Raw genomic sequence first — 21,040 nt, forward strand, 5'->3', positions numbered from 1 at the left:
GTTAAGTGGTCCCAAAGGACTTCACGCTCCTTGCACGAATCCCTCCGGTCCCACTGAAACGGCCAGCCCTCGGGATTTCGCAGACCTCAGCGCCCGTGAAGCAGGGAATAAGCCGCGTTCGTTGGGAACAATATGTCGTGAGAACAACGGTGTGACGTCAGCCTTGACAGTCACCTCTCCTCCTGCATCGCTGGCGTGTGCCGCTCCTGGCCCCAGCGCAGCTGTAAGGATGCGTTACACAGAGTCATCCCTCGCTGGAACGGGGAGAAGGAAAACGCCAGGAGGGGGGCGAGCACGCTGCTGATGTAAGTAAGTGAGCTGGGGCAGCAATTAGCTCTATTTTGACATCAACACCCTGTTGCTCAGTGACAACACATCTTGCTGAGGTAATTTTCCATTGCCGTGCAGATGCACGCACCATCCAAAGGCAGATCCTCACTCGAGTCTCCTTCAGAGCTGCTTGAGTCTGCAATTACGGTGAGCCTGAAATGACATTGAGAAAACACCAGTGTCCTCTAGACTATAATCCAGTCTAACCCATTCAAGGCAATGCATCATGCTGTCTTCCTTCCTTACTTCTCAGACATGCGTGCACTCTCATAATTTCACATTTATTGTCTTTTCAAGAAAAGAGGTGCCTGCTGAGAAAGCTGGACCTAAAATCAGCAGGCTATGGGAAAAACACATTGCCCAAGCTGTCAGCACCTAAAATAGTCTGGATTGGATTTTATGTAATGGCATCAACAGCTTAAAAATTTGTATGTCTAGTCACACACAGCATATGCACATTCACCACACACAACATGGCAGCTTGAGGATAAATGTATATTTATAAAGTATTTGGAAAGCCTGTTCAGTTTTGGGTTTCTTACATTTCTGACACAATTGGAGCCACGGGAGGCAGTGTCCTTCTAAAAGTTGAGAAAGTGCATGTCAGCTCCAGATGTTGTTGTAAATCTGATATATAACCTGGACTTACAGGATACACTGCAATACTGAAAATAAGTAGTAGGGAGCAGAGTTGCGAGCTAGATTCTGTATCATTTGGTGTCATGGGTTTAATAAGGGAGGTCCATCTCAGCGGATAACATGCTAGGTACACCTAGACCAGCTGGGTGCTCTGCCCCAGATGCCTCTCTACAATCCCAGTGAAGCACATTAAAACCTACAAACAAGAAATGTCCTGTGAGTGGGGTTTTCTTGGAGTGGCTTGGGAACTATTACGACTGCTCCATGGTTTATTTTTTTCTTTACTCAGATTTGGGAAGTAAAATTGCAAATTCGCCTCTGAAATGAAGCAGTGATTCTAAAAAGATGTGCCTTCACGCCACTGAAAAAATTGCCATCGAAATGCACTTTCTTGCATCTCTTCCATCATGCTAAATCCCTACTCCAGTCTGTGTTTGGTATTTAATGTTTAAGACCCAAGACTCCTCTGCCCAGACTCCCTGAAGGGCCGGTGAAGGACGAGGAGTTCCCCAACAGGTAGTTCAGAGCTGGTGTCCCGCAGAAGCTGCCTCCTGCTCCCCTGACTATGGAGGCAGGTTAAGGAGACAGACTTCCCAGACTACATGATAAGCTACCACCTACCCAACGCATGTTACTATCTCACGCTGTGATATTCACATTGGAATATCACAAGTGGAGTTAAACAGTTCAGCTCTATGGCTGCAGCACATCTGAATTTAAAGACAGATGCATTTTTGCCAGAAAACTCTTTTTTTTGGAACATGCGTGTTCTAATTATTTTTTATTTCATCATATCTCACTAAGCTTTAGTTTAATTGACTTCGGGGACTGATATTTTGCAAAAATATTTTGAAAGTAGATAAATCTCTTGCAATTGGTTCTGAGACTGAAAGAAACAAGCAATAACTTCAATTCAGCTTCAGGTTTGGACAACTTTAAAAATGAGTGTTCACTACAAATAAGACTTTTATTGTGAAGGACAGTATTTGTGAACTCAGAAGGTACTTACTGTTTCTTCCTTGAATATATATATAACCTTCAATGACATTTTTATGATTTGGTATTTGCTGAAAGACAATCAACTGACACAGTTACATGTATTCCAAAGGGTCTCGTTAGAACCCATTCATTCTCTACGCAATTTTAATGAGGCTATAACCACAGTATCTATCTGCTATATCCATGCAATCCGGATTAGTAACAGGATTTTCTGACATCAGGAAGTCCACTGGGGACTTTTTATTGAAATCACTCCTGCTTAATGGGATGGGTAGCAAGAGAAAGCTGACGGAGACAGAGAGACTGGAAGCAACGAAACTTTTGAGAGAAACTATCAATGTTGTATCTGGGGCAGGATATTGGTTGTCCCCATCCCCTCCCAACAAGACTACTGTCCGTGGCTGACCCCACAGCCACTCTCAGTGCTGCAAAATGGGAGTTGATCATGAAAAGAAATTTTCTTGCAAAAACCCTGTTCACATTATCCTAAATGGGCACATGCTGACGGAACAGGAGGGCAAAAACCCCCATGCACACTCAACACACTTGGCTTTTATCATCTCATTGAAGTATAGCAAATACTACAGGTTCCCTGTCTAGAGCACAGGGAAGATGTAATGACAAGCTGTCCTCAAGCAATCATGTCCAGTGTCAACCATAAGCAACTTTCATCTACACACAGATATGACAGAGCAAAAGACAGATAAGATGTCTGTGGCTCTTCCACTAACAATGCATGCATGATTTTTTCCAAGAGACTAGGGTCTATGTAAGAAAACTGGCTCTTCCTTGGATGAAGACACATTGTATACCAACAGACAGGATCTGAGATAGCTTCCCCCAGTTGTCCAAGTGAAGAAAGTTGTACTGGCTCTTATTTGCTGCTGTAATTGTTTATATAAGGGCACTTGTTGGCATAAGGGAGATGTGGCCGCTACTGTTCAAATTACTGGCAATTGTTTCAGAGACATCGCTACAACTGAAATACCAGGCTGTTAAGATAAAATTCACCTTCGGGTAATCAAAATACTCCTCTCCTCCTGTCATCACCCACACATTAAAATAGAAACAGCTGATGTGGAAATACCTCGTACAGGGATGACTTCTCCCTGTTTTGAGAATGGAAGAGGCACACGGGCACTCTGCCAGCCATCCACATGGGCAAATGTCCCCTGTAGAGCTCTGCCCAGATAGCACACAAACACTGTGCCTTTTTCTTCCACAATATATGGGAATCCATGCCAGATACACAGGAGCAAGACTTAACACATCACTCCTGGAAGGTGGGATGCGGACAACTGTCTGGGACTGGTGTGATCACTGCCACAGCCTGACACTTCACTGAAGTGCCAAGAGCAGGCACATTGCCCAAAACACTATTAATTTTACAGCCAATCAGTTTTCAATATAATTCTTTCCTGCTGAACTGTAATTTATTTGTGATAACAACAACTTCATTTCACTGAATGGCTTTTTAATACCTCTAACTATAAAAAAATTAATTTTACGACATGTCACCCCTCATTGTCAGCTCAGCAGTGGATTATCCTAATTTGGGTTTAAGCCTCTAGGGCCTAAGTGTGCATATGTGATAATGACCAGATGGTTTACCTGAACAATAGAGATTTACTGGAACAAAGGAAGAGAATTACGTTTCTGTATCCTTTCAGTTATCTGCAGGATTGAGGACTTTTTGGTCACAGTATCCATCACTGACAAGCACTAGAGAGCTGGAAATTAAGCATATGGTAATAATAATCATAGTGTAATGGCCTCCTGGCTGGGCTGAGCATCTGTTTTGCTGGTGACAACTATCTGCTCTTAAGCAGAAATTCATCTGACTAAATATAGGCATCTCTAAGGGAGCAGTGCCTCTATGCTAGTCCTCCTGGGCTTCCAAAGCAGTGGAGTCCAGGGGCTGGTCACAAATCCGCGTGTCCGCCTCTCGTTTGGCATTTTCCCGGATCTCCCAGAGCTCCCCCTTGGTGAGGCAGCTCCTGGCCTGACCCCAGGCAGGGTAATCTGGGGGTCCCCTCGACTCCCATCCCCATCCAGATGTTGCAGTGACGTGACTGCGGTCTCTGGTGTCACCCATCTGACTATGGGCAAATCTTTATACCAGAGCCCACGCTGTGGTCGGATAAACCCAGAACAGGCAGGGTATATCTGGAAATTGCAGGTAAGAGGACTAAGCCCAAAACCCTAGGAAGCCCTGCTCAGCTTTGCTGCAGATAGTCTGCTCTTTCCCCAACCAACCCATGCTGTACTTATTCTGCTCTTTCCCAGACCAACCCACCCATCCATGCCTTTTTACCCTAGTTCCTCCCTCAAAATTTCTCTTTACTCATTGCTGTCCTCATCTCAGGTAGATGGTGTCCCAGGAGCAGTCTTCCCATGGTTTCCAGTCCCAACAATGGAGAAAAGGCATTGCCCATTGCTTCTTCTTACCCATGCCCAGTTGGTAGTGGAATACTCATGTTTGAGGGACCTCAAGTCTGGGCTGGACCAGTCTCCCCAGCAGTCTCCTCTATGGTAAGATGGCTCACTCGATGGCTGACGGGAAATTGCAATGAGCATAAACACAGCTACATGCTCTCCCTTTGGCCCCAAGTATAGCTCAGCTTATATTAAAGGAGATGTCTAAACCAGGTCAGCTAAATATTGCTCTAAAGATTTCTTCTGCTCACTTACTCTAAAAGAAGCATAAGGAGATTGGTTTAGGTGTCAAAAGCTACTTGGACCTTTTTTTTTTTCCAAAGGGATGGTGGCTTTCCTGCAAACCTCAACATCAGAGAGCCCTTGGCTCGTGTCTGTGGTTAGTAAGCACTAAGACTGCAAGTTGCTTACAAGGATGGCACGAGTCCTGCTCACGGGGACCACTGCTCCTCTCTCTGGGGAATGCTGGAAGGGGGAACAAGTTTTCACTAAAACAAAACATCCAAACAGCTGTTTTGCATGGGGCCAGGTGATTAAATACAACAGCAATCCACCACAGCAAGGCTGGGCTGAGTTTTGAACATTGTTAGTTAAACTGCTCAGCACACCAGGCCATTTCTTCTGGGAGCTTTATGACTCAAATATATGCCATGAATAAACACTGAAAAAAGTAAAAGAATGTTTAAAATCAATTTGTAAGTAGCAACTTGTTTAAGTTACTTATTGCCATCATGAAAAATAAGATGTTTCATTATTTTCAGGAAGGTTTTTATATATTTTACCTTTTTGATTACACTGAAATGCCATGCATGCAGCGTGTTCTGAGGCACATAATGAAGGAGAGTAAAGCCTGTCAGGGAGGTTTCTTAAATGCAGACCCATTTAAAAATGCAATTACTTTTCAATATAGCACAATAAGATGAATACCTTAAGAAAGTGAGGCAGGTCTGAAGTACAAGCACTTCAGCAGAGTATTTGTGATCCGCATAATGGAGTCCTGCACACAACTTGTATTCAGATTGGCCTAATCTCAGTCTTACACTTTGGTCTGAAAAACCCAGCTGAAGGGTTGTATGGAAAGCACTGGCAACAGGTTGATATTTAGGTGGTGTCATGGGACTACATAACCACTGCAGAGTAACTAGATGTCTCTGCCAGGTGCAAGGTGACAAGCAAAATCACAAAGAATGTCAGCAGTAGAAAAATTAACTGGGATTTACCACCACATGGGCAGATTACATCCCAAATGCACAAGGTGCTTCTAAAGGACTGTTTACCAAAGAGGCTTCAGCGTGCCACAAAGCTGGTGGCTGTTCCACTGGCGTGGCAGAAAAAGCGAAGGACAGCCTTGTGTTACCTTTGATTGATCGGCATGTGTGTCAGCGTGCCTGACTGCTGCTGTGGCTGAGACTCCGTGGCGCATTAATGGAGGTCACAGTCTGGGAGGATGGAAGTTCTTGGTCAATAGGCTGAGTGAACAAGTTGAAGCCCAAAAATTTTGGAAGGCCAAGGACATCTGAAATGCTCCTCCAAGAAGGTAGAGGAAGACTGTACTGACAGTAGCCTTTGGGTCTCTGGCACAAGCTATCGTAGAGAAGAGTCTGCAAAGAGAGAAGCAACAGCACCAGTGCAACCTACCATAACGTCCATGGGTTTAATAAAGAGTAGGTAATAAAACCTTGTGCATTCACTTCCCCTCACTTTAACAATTGTCTCCCACTGCTTTATACCTCAGTTCAATTAAATCAGCTCCTGGTCTTGGAGAAGCTGCTTTTGGGTTGCATCAGCATGTTGGCAAATGGGATCCCACAGAGGAAAAGTCTAACTGATGAGCTATGTAAGGGGACTACTGTGAGATGGGTAGAAGTGGTCTCTGAGTGAAGATCTAGCAGTGTCTGGACTCCAGGTTCCTTCCTGGAAGATGTGCAAGAAGCCGTCAGTATGGTCTGTGGGAGAGTTTGCTCCCTGTGACAAGTTGCCTTCCCCCTGTCCCAGATTCTGACTGTTGGAATAGGCTGGGAGTCATATCCCCTGGCATGATATCTGCTGAAAGATGGAAGGAAATTAGGGAAGGTATTGTAAATGGGACATAATAAAGGCAGTGTGAGAGCAGCTACAGCTACCATCTGATAGAGATGGCCCCTGTTAGAACACTTAGAGTAATTTTGGGTAGATGTGTCACTAAAGTGAGGAAAATGGGATTTTCCTTAGGGAAACCCAAACTGATGTCTGCACAAAAAGCAGATCTGAAGGGAGATGGTGAGGGGAAACAAAAAGAGATCTCAGGATTGGTAATGCTAGAAGAGAACTGGGAGTGTAGGCGAGAGCAGAACAGATGGTTACCAAAACCATCGTGAACGTGGAGACATCTCAACACATGAAGCCAGCGCCTGTTCTCTGTCTGACTCTCCTTATACCGTGCTTTATCCTGAGCACTCAGCTCCATGCATGGTGGGATGCCCGAACTGAGAGCACCAGAGAAAGTCAGAAACTCACAAGGCACAGGCAAAAAGACCTAAATAGGCACAGCTTGGCTGTGCCACTGCTGCCATTGATGTGTGACATTAGCCTGGACACAGCAGGAATGTTTAACGCAAAGGCAGGGGAAGGAATTAGTCTGAGGGTCTCACATCATAGAATAAAACTCAGAAAGGTGATTCAATGCTCAATATCAAGAAACAGAGTACGGGGACTTTATTGTAGCAGCCATGTGTAAGCCTGGTGGACGAGACTAGAACGAGTGTAAAGTCCCCAAGCTCCAGCCCCAAAAGCAGGAGAGCAGAGAGCCCTTTTGGTATCTGGTGGAGCAAAGGTGAACTAGATGGAAGGGACTAATCGGCAGGTCTGAGACTTGGTTTTTGTGTGTATTGTGTGAAAAGAAATTCTGTTAAAAAGCAGTTAAAAATGGAGAAAAGTTTGAGTGATAGCAAGATACAGCAATCTGGAGTCCTAAGCACAGGCAGTGAGTTCCCACCCTGGAATGTCAAATTAAGGGCATGGGAGAGAAATGGGAAAGGAAAGCAAAAAATGGAGTTTTAAAAGGTTCTTGTGAGAACGGGGTGAAGGTGTTAGGAGACTTTCTGTGAGTTAAAAGGAAGATCCCTGGAAGACAGGAATATCAGAAGGTCATAAGGAGAGCTCCGTGAAGACCTTCTTGCAGTTGTCCCTAGATGGTTTGGAGAAAGTACCATCACGGTTCAGACAGGAGGAGATGCCCATGTTGCTGTGTGAATGCAAGCAGACGTAAAGCCTGTGCAGGTCCCCTGGGATAAGAGCTCATCTTCATTTGTCAGTCTAAGTGTGGTTTGTTAGTGGCAGTGACCAGTTTCGCAGAAGACAGGAAAGACTGTGGCTAGGAGGTTTATTAGCACAATGAGCCCTGACCCCGTTTTTGGCTGCATCACTTCTTGCGTGGGCTTACCTATGGGCAAGGTGTTCAACAAAGAAATGTAGCCCTCCTCTGAGCCAGCTCCCTAAAAAGGTTATGAGTAGTAGTCTCGTGGAGAGGGAGAACTGTTTAATGACCCATGTGAGCTTGAGTTTGAAAATACTTTGGATAATGGCAACAGAGCAGCTGTCAAAAAAAAAAAAAAAAAAAGCTTCTTAGACTATGATAGAGGACCCAAACTGGACACAACACCATTGTGAAGTTAAACAACTTGGAGATGAGTACAAGTGGAAGGTAGTGAGGACTCTTGACTTCAGAGTCTGCTACAACCTGTAGGAAGGAGGAAAATATTCTGCCTACATCCAAATGCCAAAAGAGCCGTTACAGAGAGGCATCGGTAGAAGAGCAGCAGATGCCTATGGGCTTATATGAGACTGGCACAAGCTTGAAGAGAAATCCTTTACAGTTGAGTAGTAAGCTAATTAAAGGTTAATTAAAGAAAGATGAGGGAGGTTAGACAGGATCTCAACAGCTTATAGACAAAATCTTACACAGCTTCTACTAGGGAAGACCATGTACGCTCAGGTGATCTCAACCACTGCAGATCTAACCCCAAAAGCCCAGTTCTTCTCCTTCTTCTAACAGGAAGGCTATTCTGTCTCCCTCACGCACTTTTTGCAGATACCCTTGTCTGAGACGTGTACTATTAAAACCATAGCCACAAACAAAAATATCTGCTTCAGTATTGCCCTTAGCAGCAAAGCATTATGTGTAATTAAAAATTAATTCCTTTCTCATATATTCCTCTACATAAAAATAATTTACTTAACAGGATGATTACAAGCTTCAATAAAGAAGGGGTTGTTATTAGTCCTGATTCCTGTCTTTCCCTTATCTTCTCTTTACACAGCAGATGAAAATGGCTGAAAATTAACCTTGCAAGGCTTGTCTGGTTCTTCCCAGTCCAATAGATAGCCTTTCATTTTGGTTCCAGGCATGGAGCCAGAGTATGATCATTTTTGAAGGCTGTTTAGCTGAGATAAGTCATGCTTCCAAGTGGCAACATTTTCAAAAGAAGTTGTAAGACCTGAAATCAAATTTTCGTTCATGACTTACGAACGTGGGCCTAGAATATCAATCACATAAATGTCCCAGGTCCCAAAACCCCAGTGCTATCAGTAGGAGTCAAGTCCCTTTGAAGATCTGGGTCCTGCAAGTACTGATATTCCAAGGCTTTGACCTACCAGCAAGATACTACACATTAGCTGCTTTATGGTAGTTTTTTATGTTCTTGGGCACAGCATCGGCTAGTAAACAGAAGGCAGTTTATCCCTTAGGAAAAGAGAGATTCAATTTACCTCCTATTTACTACTACTCTCTTCTGAAAGGTAAAAGCAAACACACAGACAGTTATTGAGCAGTAGATGAAGAAATGCATTTACATAGGAGCCTTCAGGCTCCTAAGTGACAGTGTCATAATTAAAACCAAGATGCTTGCTGTTCCTCAAAATTACTTATCCAAGGGTTAAATGCATTTATCGTACTGATTTAGTGTGAATGGTCTTAAAATGCTCCACAGATACTAGATGTTAACTGTGGGCCAGATGCATTTCTGTGCTATGCCAATTTATGTTGGGGAAACTTTCTCAGCAAACTTTGCTGCATCACCTTTTGTTTAAATATTCTTTCTTTTTTGCCTGTGATTTGCCACTTTTGCGGTGAACAAGAAAGGCAGCCATGCGCTGTGCTAACAATATTGCTTCCTTTTCTTACCTCGCACTCTAGGAATGGTGTCTTTTGACCACGAGGCCAGTGGGCTTGGGTGGTTCTTCAGGTTCATTGGGAATAAATCGTTACTGAATCTCTGAGCTGATCTGTGGGAGTTGTAACTTCTAGAGCTGGATGCATAGACACTTGGCCACAAGTTGGAGTCACCAATCAGCAAGAATAGGGACCGATCACTGCACCTATCACCTATCGGTGAATCAGGAAGGAGTAGGTAATTCAACTTTGTGGCCCAGGTCTTCCGTGATGGATCCTAAACATTAGTGCTGTTCTGTGCAATCTCTGGCCCCCTTTTTCTTTACTTAGATGGCAGAACTTGGAGTATAAAGTCACAAATTGCCCCTGCTAATGTGAATAAATATGTCCTTTCATACTTAATAATTAAGCCAGTGGGTGGAAATCCTCAACAGACTATTGAGAATAGAGGGATGCTGTATTAGCAATACAGTAATGCCAAATTATAAGGAGGTTATATTGACATCAGATGAATTATGCCAGGATACTTTTTCATACTCCTCTGCAGGGATCCTGGGCTAATTGCGTATGTAATTAGCCCAGATGTGAAAAACTGCAGTAGTTTAGTGCTTCACATTCTTGTTTTAACTCCAGAAATACAAGGCAGAACACGTTCCAACTTATTGACTGGTGGAGATGTTGGAAGGAACATGTTAGTAGGGAATGAGCTTCGATAATGCAGTACCAGAAGGCTCAGCAGCAGCTCTTCATCCTACTGCTAGGGATGCAAAGCCCCTTGCAGAATTGAGCACAAAGGCCACTATCACTCAGCTGTTTTGGGTATTAATCTGCAGAGTCATTCATAATAGCAAAATTCAGTTGCTTAAACAGCCACTTAGTGTCATCAGTGATAAGCTGGGGTGCCCTGACAACAGTTTCTACAGATGGGTTCTAGTCTTCTATAGGTCCTGTTTCACATCTGCTAGCTCAATGCAAATGTTTCAGATGTCTCAAATATTAGGTGTGTTTTCCAATCTTCATCTAGAACCCTGGTTTCATGTCCATGGAAGACAATGGTGGAAGCCTCTTCATTTTGTTTCTGAAAAAAATTAACATGAATATTAAAGACGTGGGACACTCCAACACATTACTGATGTGAGCCTTGGAGGCAATAACAGAGAGACAGACCATGAGAACAGTGTGTACTGTCCTTCTCTGCAGAACAACAGGAAAAATCCAGTTCCCCTTTTATACCTTTCTTTTGGATGTTTTGCATTTATTCTTATAAACTAAGACACAGCCTTTAAAGAGTTCCTCTGTTGTCATGCCAGTACTTGCAAAACAGAGATCAGTTCTACACTAGAAATTGCTATTTTGGCCCTACTGGATGACAAATAAAGACATGCCCTCCTGTACACCTTCTTTCACATATCTAACAGATACAGTGGCTGAAAGATTAGCACTTTTTAATACTTCTTTTTTATCTTGCCTCAAATCACAAGCACTTTGGGGAAAGCAAATGAAGCATAGTTTTCAAGGCAGGGACTGGAAAAAAAAACCTAACCCCATTCCTCTTCAAAACCACAAAAAAATCATGCAGGCAAAGCTGAATAGTTTGTTTGTTTGTTTGTTTTTACCTAAAAAGGAAAAGCTAGAGTGTCTCAGAGGTCCAGTAAGGACTTTCATACGGAGCAGATGAGAGCTGGCGCGCAGTGATGCAATGGAAGCTAGAAAGATTAGATCAGCAGCTGGTAGCACACTAACACCTCTGGTGACCGGCAAGACAAATGCAAATCTGATCGCTCTGACCCTTGACTTTCTAAGAGGTGACCAGGCAGTGCAACCCAGGAGGCTTTCTGTATTAACTGGAAGGCTCAGAGACTTGTTCTTTTCTAGATTATCACAGTTAAAGCTTAGCTCTCCCAAGGCAGTACCTACAGGCATACTGGCTTTGTGATTTACTGCTCGAGCTGACACTTGCCAGGTTGAGAAAAAAGCTTTTTCCAAATCTCTGTGTGACTCCTAGTTTTACAGAGCTGAAGTAAAGTTGCTCCAGCTTCAGTTGCTTTGTGTTTTAGTTATCATTGGGTTTTATGAGTGCAGAATGTTTTCCCATTTATTAGCTTCTCTGCCTGGAATGCAGCGTTGGGTGATTTATTACAGGCACAACACCCCCCCTGCAACTGGTGACGTGGTGTTTGTCCAGCGATGAAGGATTGTGAGTGCACCGAATAGGGTCCAGCTGTGTCCCTGGATCCAAACCAGCCCCAGTCTTTGGAGAGGTAGTTCTCTTTCCTGGAGTATGCAGAACTACAGCAATTTCTATCAGAGCTGACCTATGCACTTTTTGATCTCAGATCTGAAATAAGTGCCCATTTCATTGTTCAGATCTTGGAAGACAGCTAGCAGAGTGACGGCTGAAGCGCTCCCCATATAGTATTAAGCTTTCCCATGGCAAATCAGAAGATTCAGCTTGCATTTCCAACTCCACATTGTGCAATGCACATCTTTAATCATCTGTGTCATGAGCTTCTCAAAGCAACATTTTGTCATTACTTCCAAAATGCAGTTAACTCAGCCTGATCCTGGGGTACATTTATCCATACGATCAAGGGATGTCTCTTCCCCAGCTGTACCCGGAGTTGACACTGACTGGCATCAGGATCTCCAGCTGACGGATGAAACTTGGCTGGGAGCAAGGCAGAACGATTCCCCTGTCGCCTCCTCGTGCTGGTGTACGTAAGCTGTAATTCTAGTGAGACCAAATTTTCCTTTTGAGAAAAGGGCATTGTTCTAAGCCAATCCCACTGCACCTATTAATTTCTAAAAATTAGATGACGCTGAACTCCTTTTTCAAGCAACCCTTTCCCAGTTATAACAGCATACACACAGCCTTTGCTGCTGAGTTGGGGTTTTTTCCCGTTTAATTGGCCTACCTAGGGGTTGAGTAATTTGTCATTTTATATTTCCTGTGTTCAAATTCTGCTGGGGGTGGCAGGCAACCATTTTACAATGCATTCTGTCTCACTGCTGGAATAGCTGGGAAGATTTTGAAGGTCCTCAAGCACACTGGGGAGCCAGCTCACCTTGCACTATGGCAAAGAAATAGCAATTCTCTCTGATTTAAGCTGCAGGCAGAAATGACAAATAAATATAGAAAACAGAAAACATGCAAAAGACTCCACAGAGCTCAAGGAAAACTTTTTTTTGGAAAGGAGCAGATTGGTAAGAGAGTACCATCTCCCTTCAGTGCTAAAGAGTAAGAGATAGCACCGGTTAGGGTTTGTAATTTCTTTGGGGCAAAACCCACCTTGTAATTGGGATAACATAGCATGTCACACAATGGGCTTCTGGTCTGTGAGTGCTGCATGAGAAATGATTAAGTCACCTCCATACCTGATCCCAGCATGCCCTCTCCTTGTATGCAGATGGTGTGGAGGAACGGGAAAGACGCACTGCCTTCCTACGGGATGGAAACCTGCCTGAGCACCACTGGGAAATGACTGAGCCTGGTGCCATTTTACTGACCACAACTTCAGAGATGAAGGAGCAGTCTGGGCTTTTCATAGCTACCAATTCACCTACTGGAAAATGAGGGCATTACTTAAGAGTAAGGACTTTTGTTATGGTATAGCTAAACACAGCTCCTAGGATGGAGGTTGTTGGTTTTTCCATGCTTTTTTTCCCAGCAGTATAAGGTACCACCAACAGTCTCCCAATGCACAAATGCCCCAGAGTCCCTACAGAGCAGAAGTCTAACAGGCTCATTTCTTGGCACAGTTGCATTTCTGCTGGCAGCTCCATTGGGACCATGCTCCATTCCGGGGTGAACGGGCTCCCACTGGCCCTTCAAACATTAGGACATAAGCAAAGGCCATAGCTCTAAAGAAGCTGACTGTGATATTAATACTCCTTTAGGAGAAAATTAGGACAGTTATTTCCTTTGGAAATTATATGTGTCTACAAGCATCTCCTAAGATTTTGAGGGCACTTATCCAGCAAAGTTGAGTGCTAGTATATAGCTGGGACCTCAGAAACACTTGGTTATACAAATAAATTGCAATGATGCCAACACAGTCTACAGAACATTTGCTGGGAGATTTCTGACCTCTCTGCCCACGTGTTGGCTACTTGGATGATATCTCTGGTGAGCAAAGTTTAAATGGATGATATGGACAGACTCCGGACTCCCATACACTGCAAACTTGACCTATCTTTCATCCACCAACATCTAATATAGAATCAAATCTACTGAAATGCAACACTTGCTTGCTGACCCCAGCAGCAGCTCTGAGAAACCAGCAAGGCTAACTACATTTTCATGGCCATTTGCTGCTCAGGTGAGCTCAGGGAAATAGAAATTAGTCTCTACCTCTCTCATCACATACAGGTTAAACAGAATGGGTTCTGTTGGACATGCATGGACAATTCATGCGAGGTCCCAGAGACTAACTTTGATACAGGTGTTGCTGTACCTGCAGACTCAAGGCATGCTCCGAGGGCAGCACGTAAGAGCAACAGATGAAGAATCAGGCTGACCTGGTATCACAAGGTAGCAGAGGGAAATTGCTTGCCTTTAAACCCTGTGAAATCAGGTTTCCTGAATTAAGTTTCATACCCAGTAAAGTGCACCACAGATGGTGGGTCTGCGTCTCTCAAGGCAGATATAAATTACGGCCTCTTGCCTCATTAAGATTGCCTGGTAATTCTGCTGCCCTCTTAATCCATGCCAAGGGAAACTGAAGTTAGGGATGCAACACACTTACCCTTTCTGCAATTGCTGAGCAATAAATATTTTATCTGCTGGAGGGGAAAAAAAACGTTGGAAGAAATCTGTGGAATTCCTCTGTTTTGACCAGTCAGTGCTCAGGCTTCTCATGTTCTTTGTAAGATTTCTGGATACTTACTTTGAACATGCTCTCTTCATGAGCTCAGATACAGAAAACAGAGGGGGATGAATTTGTTTGTAGGTATTTCTTATTTGACAGACGCAAAATGTCTTACACACTACCTCTGGGCAAGGTTCCCAGATAACATCAACCAGCCTAACTGGGTGCCATGAAAGAAAATTAAACCTGTTAATTCACTTTGTGCTCTGAAGCAGCTGCTGGCAAAAAAATGTGTATGTACGTTGCCGCATAATTATTCTGATTTAGTATCTGTAGGTTCACAGTAACAGAGCAGTGAAGTGATCACTTCTCAAATAAGCAAATTTTTCATAAGCTGAAGAAATTTAGAAGCTCTTTACTGAAGAGAGAAATTTAATCATGGCCTCATTCTTTCCAGCAGCTTGAGGACCAAGTGGAAAGACATTCCCATTGGTAAGAAGTCATGGAAGTTCACCGGCATTAAAGGAGCTCCACTGGCGGGACAGAGGATGTGGGTCTCCTATAAATAGTACAGGACGTAGGACTGAACTTGCCATTTCCTGCAGTGGAAAGAACTGCTCTTTCTCAATACACCACTGAGAACAGTTCAGCCCACTAACTTAATCAGAAGGGAAATTACAGGCAATATTAGGTCTAACATGAAATCCTGGCCCCACTGAAGTCAGTGGGAATTTTGCCACTAATTGCACAGCGATTTTGCTCCATGCCTTTGTAGAGAGATGCTGGGAAAGTGAAAAGCAGCAGAGAAACCTAGTGAAGCCTTGTTGTCCTTTATGAGAATTTAGTCTCTTAAGTGAGCCTGAGTGAGCAGGATTTGGGCACAGCTCTCAAACCAGGGAGATGAACTCCCACAGCCCAAGCACTGGACTCGCTCTTTGCCCTTCTGCTTGACTTACCTGCTCGGGGATGCTCTACCTCAGCTAAACAGAATTCTGAATCCCCTTCTAAACAAGCAGACAGCAACAGGGACAGACAGATGATAGGACTGAATACATCAATTCTTCCACAGTAGTGCTTCAGAAAACTAATCAAGCCTCCAGATGTGTCTGGGCCAACAACAGCCTCAACACACTGCTTCATTCCCTGAAAAATAAGATGTTTGTCGTCATCTGTGAGGAAAACCTTCTTAGCGCAGAAGCAGGAGAGGGATTCAGCTAAGCATGGATGTCCATCTTGAAAGAAGACCCCTCCTTTGTGAGTCCCATTCATGTCATGCTAAACCAGATGCCTAAACCAGACCAAATGCTTCTTTCTCTCTGTAAGTTATAGGGGCACCTTGTTTAGCTGTGCATTTTGGAAATGTCCCAAAGGAAGTGTGATGAAGCCCTCCAAGCACCCTCGTTGTGTTTGGCCTTGCACAGCACTATGAGAGCCACCCTCTCCATGGTGGGACATCACTCCCAGCCTGCCTGAGCCCACCGGGCTCCTCCCTGCAAGAAAACCTCCCAGAAAACCTCTGCTCTGGCAGTTGCTGTGCTGGGCAGCGCGGATCCCCTTCCCTCTCCAGCAGTGTCCCAAGAGGTGTCCTCCTTGGCAGCCTCAAACAGCCCCTGGGAACAGCAATTTCCAAGCAGGAAATTGAGGTGGCTGTGGGATCTCTACCCAACTTAAACCACAGCTACTTTAGGTGATTCAGTTCCTCTTGCCAGAATAGGGATATAAGCAAGGCAGGCAGTATTTTAGACCCGTACAAGGCTCATATCCAGCCCCTGTCAAGCAAATAATAGCTTCTGCCTTGAGAGCTTCATGACCCCAGGCCCATGTACCTCCCCACTCATCTCCTCCAGTAGATGCTCAAGGAAGACCGAAAGAACAGGCAAACACATAGCCAAATACTCTCCATCATTTTGCAGCTTAAGGATTTTCTGGATTAGGGATGTTGTCTTAAAATTGAATAGGCCTTCATGGATTTACTTTTTCCCTCACCACGAACATGTCAGTCCTGTTTTGAATCTAAGTAAATTTTTAACATCTACCATGTCTCGCAGGAGGGTGTTCCACAGCTTAAGTACAAACGATGCATTGCTTTGCAGAGACCTCGCTTAGCACTGAACTAAGCAGATCTGCACAGAATTAGTGCCAGCATCTCAAGTCCAAGGAACAGCACAACTTTTTTGAGATGGTGCCTAGCCTAGGGCTGTCTGCAAGTAAAGATCCACACTGTGGCCACAGCTCATCCCAGTTAAAAGGGGTCCCTCTCCAAAGAGAAAACTCACCACAGAGTTGAAGGAAGTATGCACCTCCAGGAGAGGAACAGATCTGTCTAAGCCATGGCTCAACCTTGGGAGTTGTTTTTCTTCTAAGGGTGATCCTGGTCCTACATATATTAGGAAATCACGAGTCCACGTGGCACTCTCCTGGCAGAAATTGGTCTAGCTGGAGAAGGGAAAGGCTAAAGGGTCCCTAATCCTTCTGCCTGCTCCTCACCATTCCTCACAAGAGAAAAGAATGTCATAAACTGGAATAGCCTTTGTTAAAATTTTAGGTCCAGAGGAAATGCTTCTAACCCCAGGTTATGGCTCCACTGATCAAACAGCTTTAATGTGTCGCAATTTCAGTAATGCTTAGGGGGGCACAGAGCGTCCCACGCTGCCAATGCTGTCTCTAAGGAGACAAGAAATGAGACTGTCTTTGCAAACTCTCTTCTTGTAACACAGCAGATATGAAGATTTTATTTCTACTTCCCTGCAGGGAAGCTCTGATCTAAATAAATTATAGGTGTACATTAAAAGAAAGAACACCCCCTCTCCTCCTGCACCTACACAAAATCTGCTTAAATAACAAATCTGCATAGAAATAGGAGATGCTGTCATGCCTGACAGATGATCATACAACAGGCCAACTGCATTACCAGGAAGACAGTAAACATTTTTGCTCTCTTTTTTAAAGTAATTTATGCCCTGTTAATACGTGCTTTGCTGCCATAATAAGGCCAACAATGAAATTACTGGTCGTGCATCAAAAACATCAAAGCTAAATGCGCTCATTTTTCTGTTGCAGCTGTTTGGCGCACCCAGCTTTCCAAAAAACATTTCCTGGGACTTCTTGAGAGCCTCTTCACAGTGAGTCACCAAATGTAATCTTGCTTCCCTTGAGATGACTGCTAGAAAGCAGAATTTTGGGGAAGCTACTGAGCTCAGGTAGGTTTTCACAGCTTCCTTACAGACCTACTGCTTTTATTCCCTCCAAGCTTCAAAGGATATACGCACCACAAAGACCAGGAGAAGATGCAGCCAGCAAAACTGCTGTGGCCTGTATGAGCTCAGGATTACTAGAAGTCTTGGAAAACACAGTAGTCACAAATTTTAAAGATGCCCTATGTTAACAGCACAGCCCAGCAACTCAAGGCTGGTGGGGTCTGGTGTTTGGACCCCCGTGCAGTGCAAAAACTCAACAGAAGCTGCTCATGTACCTGCTGCATCTGGTGACCAAAGAGGCTGTAAAGACCAATCCATTTCACAACTGTTTTAAGGCCAGTGAACAACAATTCTTCAGGCCCAAAATCATACAGAGAGATGAGTCTCTGGGATATTTGAACATCAATGCTTATCATCAAGCGATGCTACAGGAGAGAGTCGAGGTCAGAGTGCAGGTACCTTGGAAAGGCCAGAAGAAATTTGTGCGACCACAGATAACAGGTCACTTCATTAATTTTTGTCCCTTCTCATGGCAGCAGTGTGGTGGCTCAAAAATACAAGTCAGACTTCAGGGATGTAACACACAGCATAATAAAAATACCTTGTAGTTAAAAAAAGGAACTAACCACTTGTGTGGAAGAGGCATAGGGCTGAATAACTGGAGCTGGCACCTTTATGGTCGCCCTGGTCTTTTCTCTTTCCAGAGGGAGAGCATGCAAACAAAAGGTGGCTTCTATGACTGAAAAAATCTCTGGAAAACTAGGAAAGGTTTGAAGACATTTTAACAAAATTGCAACCATTGCCAAGCCACTGTGTCACTAGGACTCATTATCTGTGACATTTGATCACAAAGATTGCAAAGGCTCACAAACAACAACAGTCCTATGCAACAAAAAAATACTAATCAACCCTTGAACAAAAAAAGCAATTTGAAACATATTTCTGTGATACAGTAAGAGCCTTGGATGCTCAACACTAGGAATAAAAAAAAAAAAAAATTTAAGATCTCCAGTCATTCTCTTCTGGCCCACTTCGAAATTGCATTACTAGCAGAGGGAGTAGGGGTGAGAGAGAATAAGGGATGTAGAATAATTATATAATCCCTCCCCAATTCTCTGAGCCACTCCACTAAAGTGACAAAATGGAACCACTTGTGAAATTAAACCAGAAGCCATTTGGATAAAGGTGCTGTGTTGCCGAGTGGCACCTCCTAATTATTATGGTCCCTGTGGTACATTAATTGTGATGGTCACCAGGTGGCATTTCACTCCTTTCAGACACCTTCAATTGCATATTGCTTCAGCATTTCCCAATCAATAGGAAATATGACTACAAGATGTCTGGTTCTTTGCCTATGTGACATTTGATTTCTTTTCAAATACATTGTAAGAGTAGGTGAGGAACTACGCATGATGCAAGCCCAGAGCAGAGGTAAAGAGAAAATATATTGCAAGGTCATTGCAAGATTGGAGGAGCAATTTCAGGTGGATAGAGCAGTTATTTGGGTTTTTAGCCGCTCCTATGAGTTAATACTTGAAAACCATTATGGCTGCATGTGTTAGCATTTTTGCATGCAATGCACCTAGTTAAGTAAGTTGAAATCAATAAGATAAACTGGGAAATTAAGACAGGGGTGTATCTCAGAGGCAATGGGTGTTACAGCCAATAGCTCAGATTTGCTTGAGGTGAGGCAGTTTTGCACTACAGATACCGGCAGTGGACAACTTCTGGACCTTTCTACATAGGTTGCCTCATGACCATTAAAATACAAGGTTAATGGGAAGATATCACAAGGACAAGGGCTGTGGATACAAAGAGGTCTTCTGTTATTTCTGGTTCAGCATACTCCAACATAAAAAAAATTAATTCCCCAGGGAACCATTGGCTGGATTGTAACATCATCTCACTGGGGACACAGCTCTGTCCAGGTGTCCCACTTCATGCAGAGCACGCAGGAGTGGTGCAGCTCATTTCCTTCCCACTGAATGCTTCTGGCTGCATTTTATTGCTGTCCCTCCACCTGAAGCATTTGCAAATGCATGAGTGGTTTAGGAAACCGTCTGCCCTAAGGCAGGTGAACCCATTTCACCCAGACGTCAGGAAGCAATAAGGATGGTTATCTCCACACTGCCCTGTGAGACGTGCACGGGAACATATTTCTTTCAACAGAAAGGCATAACCCCCTCTAGAGAGAGATGCTTTCATTAGCTGGCTTTACTCAGCTTGACACTCAAACTCAGCTAATAGCCCAGAAAAAGCAAGAGGAACAGGGAGCTTTCAGCTACAGGGTCAGGTTTTCAGCTGGTATTTGACACTCGAAGCATGTAGGTAATAATCAAGCTGTGCTAATTTCCAGCAGCTAAAGATCTGACTTTAACAAGGTCTTTTTAGGACTTCTTGCTGTTTCTCATATGGACAGGACTCTTTACCTGATGGTGCATGAACTGCAATTAGGCTTTTCTTCCTTACAATTGGTGGGAATTTGGACTGGACATGATTTAGACCTTGGTTACAGGCTGTGCAAAGCCACTTCAGATCTTCAAGTCAGAGAAAGACAGTTTGGAAAAATCTCACCAGACACCTATAAAAGCTCAGGGCTATATCTGATAAGCAACTTCAAGACTATTTCACAGCCTTATGGGCCTGGGGAGACATATTCCAATAGGTATTTAAGCCTGCAGTAATATGCACAAAACAGAGCCCCTCTTTCCCCAGGGTAGTTCTTACACCAGCTCACCTCACAGTATGATTCCCAAAGCTAGTCGCTGAGGAAGAAAGGACAGTGTGCTGATCAGTTTAAAACCCACTGGGGATTGGAGGTTGGTTTCCCACAGCAGCGCTATGGTTAGGGAAATTCAATTTGCTCCTCTGGAGTGACGGGTCTTGGCTGCACAACGACACAACTGCAACCAGAGGCACAGAAGTGCTGCACCAGACGCGGCCACACCGTTTAGCTTGTCCTATGGTGAGATGCAATGGGATACAGATCCAAATACTCTTCCCCTGGGAGGGATTTTGTCCTGGTTCCTGCATTTTTGAAACCTGGGATGGCTCTGGGAATGGTCAAAAGCAGAGGCGTGAGCACCTGGAGGCAAGTCAGGGGCTGACCCTACCAGTTGAGGTACTGGGTGATACAGACAGCTGCTGGGCAGAGTTTTCAAATGTAACCCTTCAGGGGACCACAGTCGATTTCACCCAGCCTGCCTGCACACCTCGTAATCGACCCAGGCACGTAAATCACTTTGGAAATTGAGCCTAGAATTTTACAAGTAAAAAGGGACATCACTGGTCCCAGTATCCCAAACTTGACAAGATCTATCCATTAGAGCTGAGCTGGGCTGTAGGGCCAGCCTGGGAAAACTGCAGAAAGTAATAAAAATAATCACTTTTCCTGCCTTATAACTTTGATGAATCACCTTAAAGTTGACTCTTGCTTAACCAGACATAATTAAGAATGGTGTGAATGTTACCTTTGAGGAATG

At 44.0% G+C, this 21,040-nt stretch overlaps 1 long non-coding RNA gene across 1 annotated transcript; it reads left to right on the plus strand.

Annotated features, from left to right (window-relative positions):
• The first annotated feature begins 231 nt into the window (after positions 1–231).
• Positions 232–18,326, plus strand: LOC138688562 (uncharacterized). The gene is made up of 5 exons (XR_011327437.1): positions 232–305; positions 12,163–12,267; positions 12,961–13,142; positions 17,422–17,483; positions 17,612–18,326. It is a non-coding gene; the product is annotated as an uncharacterized lncRNA (long non-coding RNA).
• The last annotated feature ends 2,714 nt before the right edge of the window (positions 18,327–21,040 follow it).

This window comes from Haliaeetus albicilla, chromosome 2, assembly GCF_947461875.1.
Source record: "Haliaeetus albicilla chromosome 2, bHalAlb1.1, whole genome shotgun sequence".
Classification (NCBI taxonomy): domain Eukaryota; kingdom Metazoa; phylum Chordata; class Aves; order Accipitriformes; family Accipitridae; genus Haliaeetus; species Haliaeetus albicilla.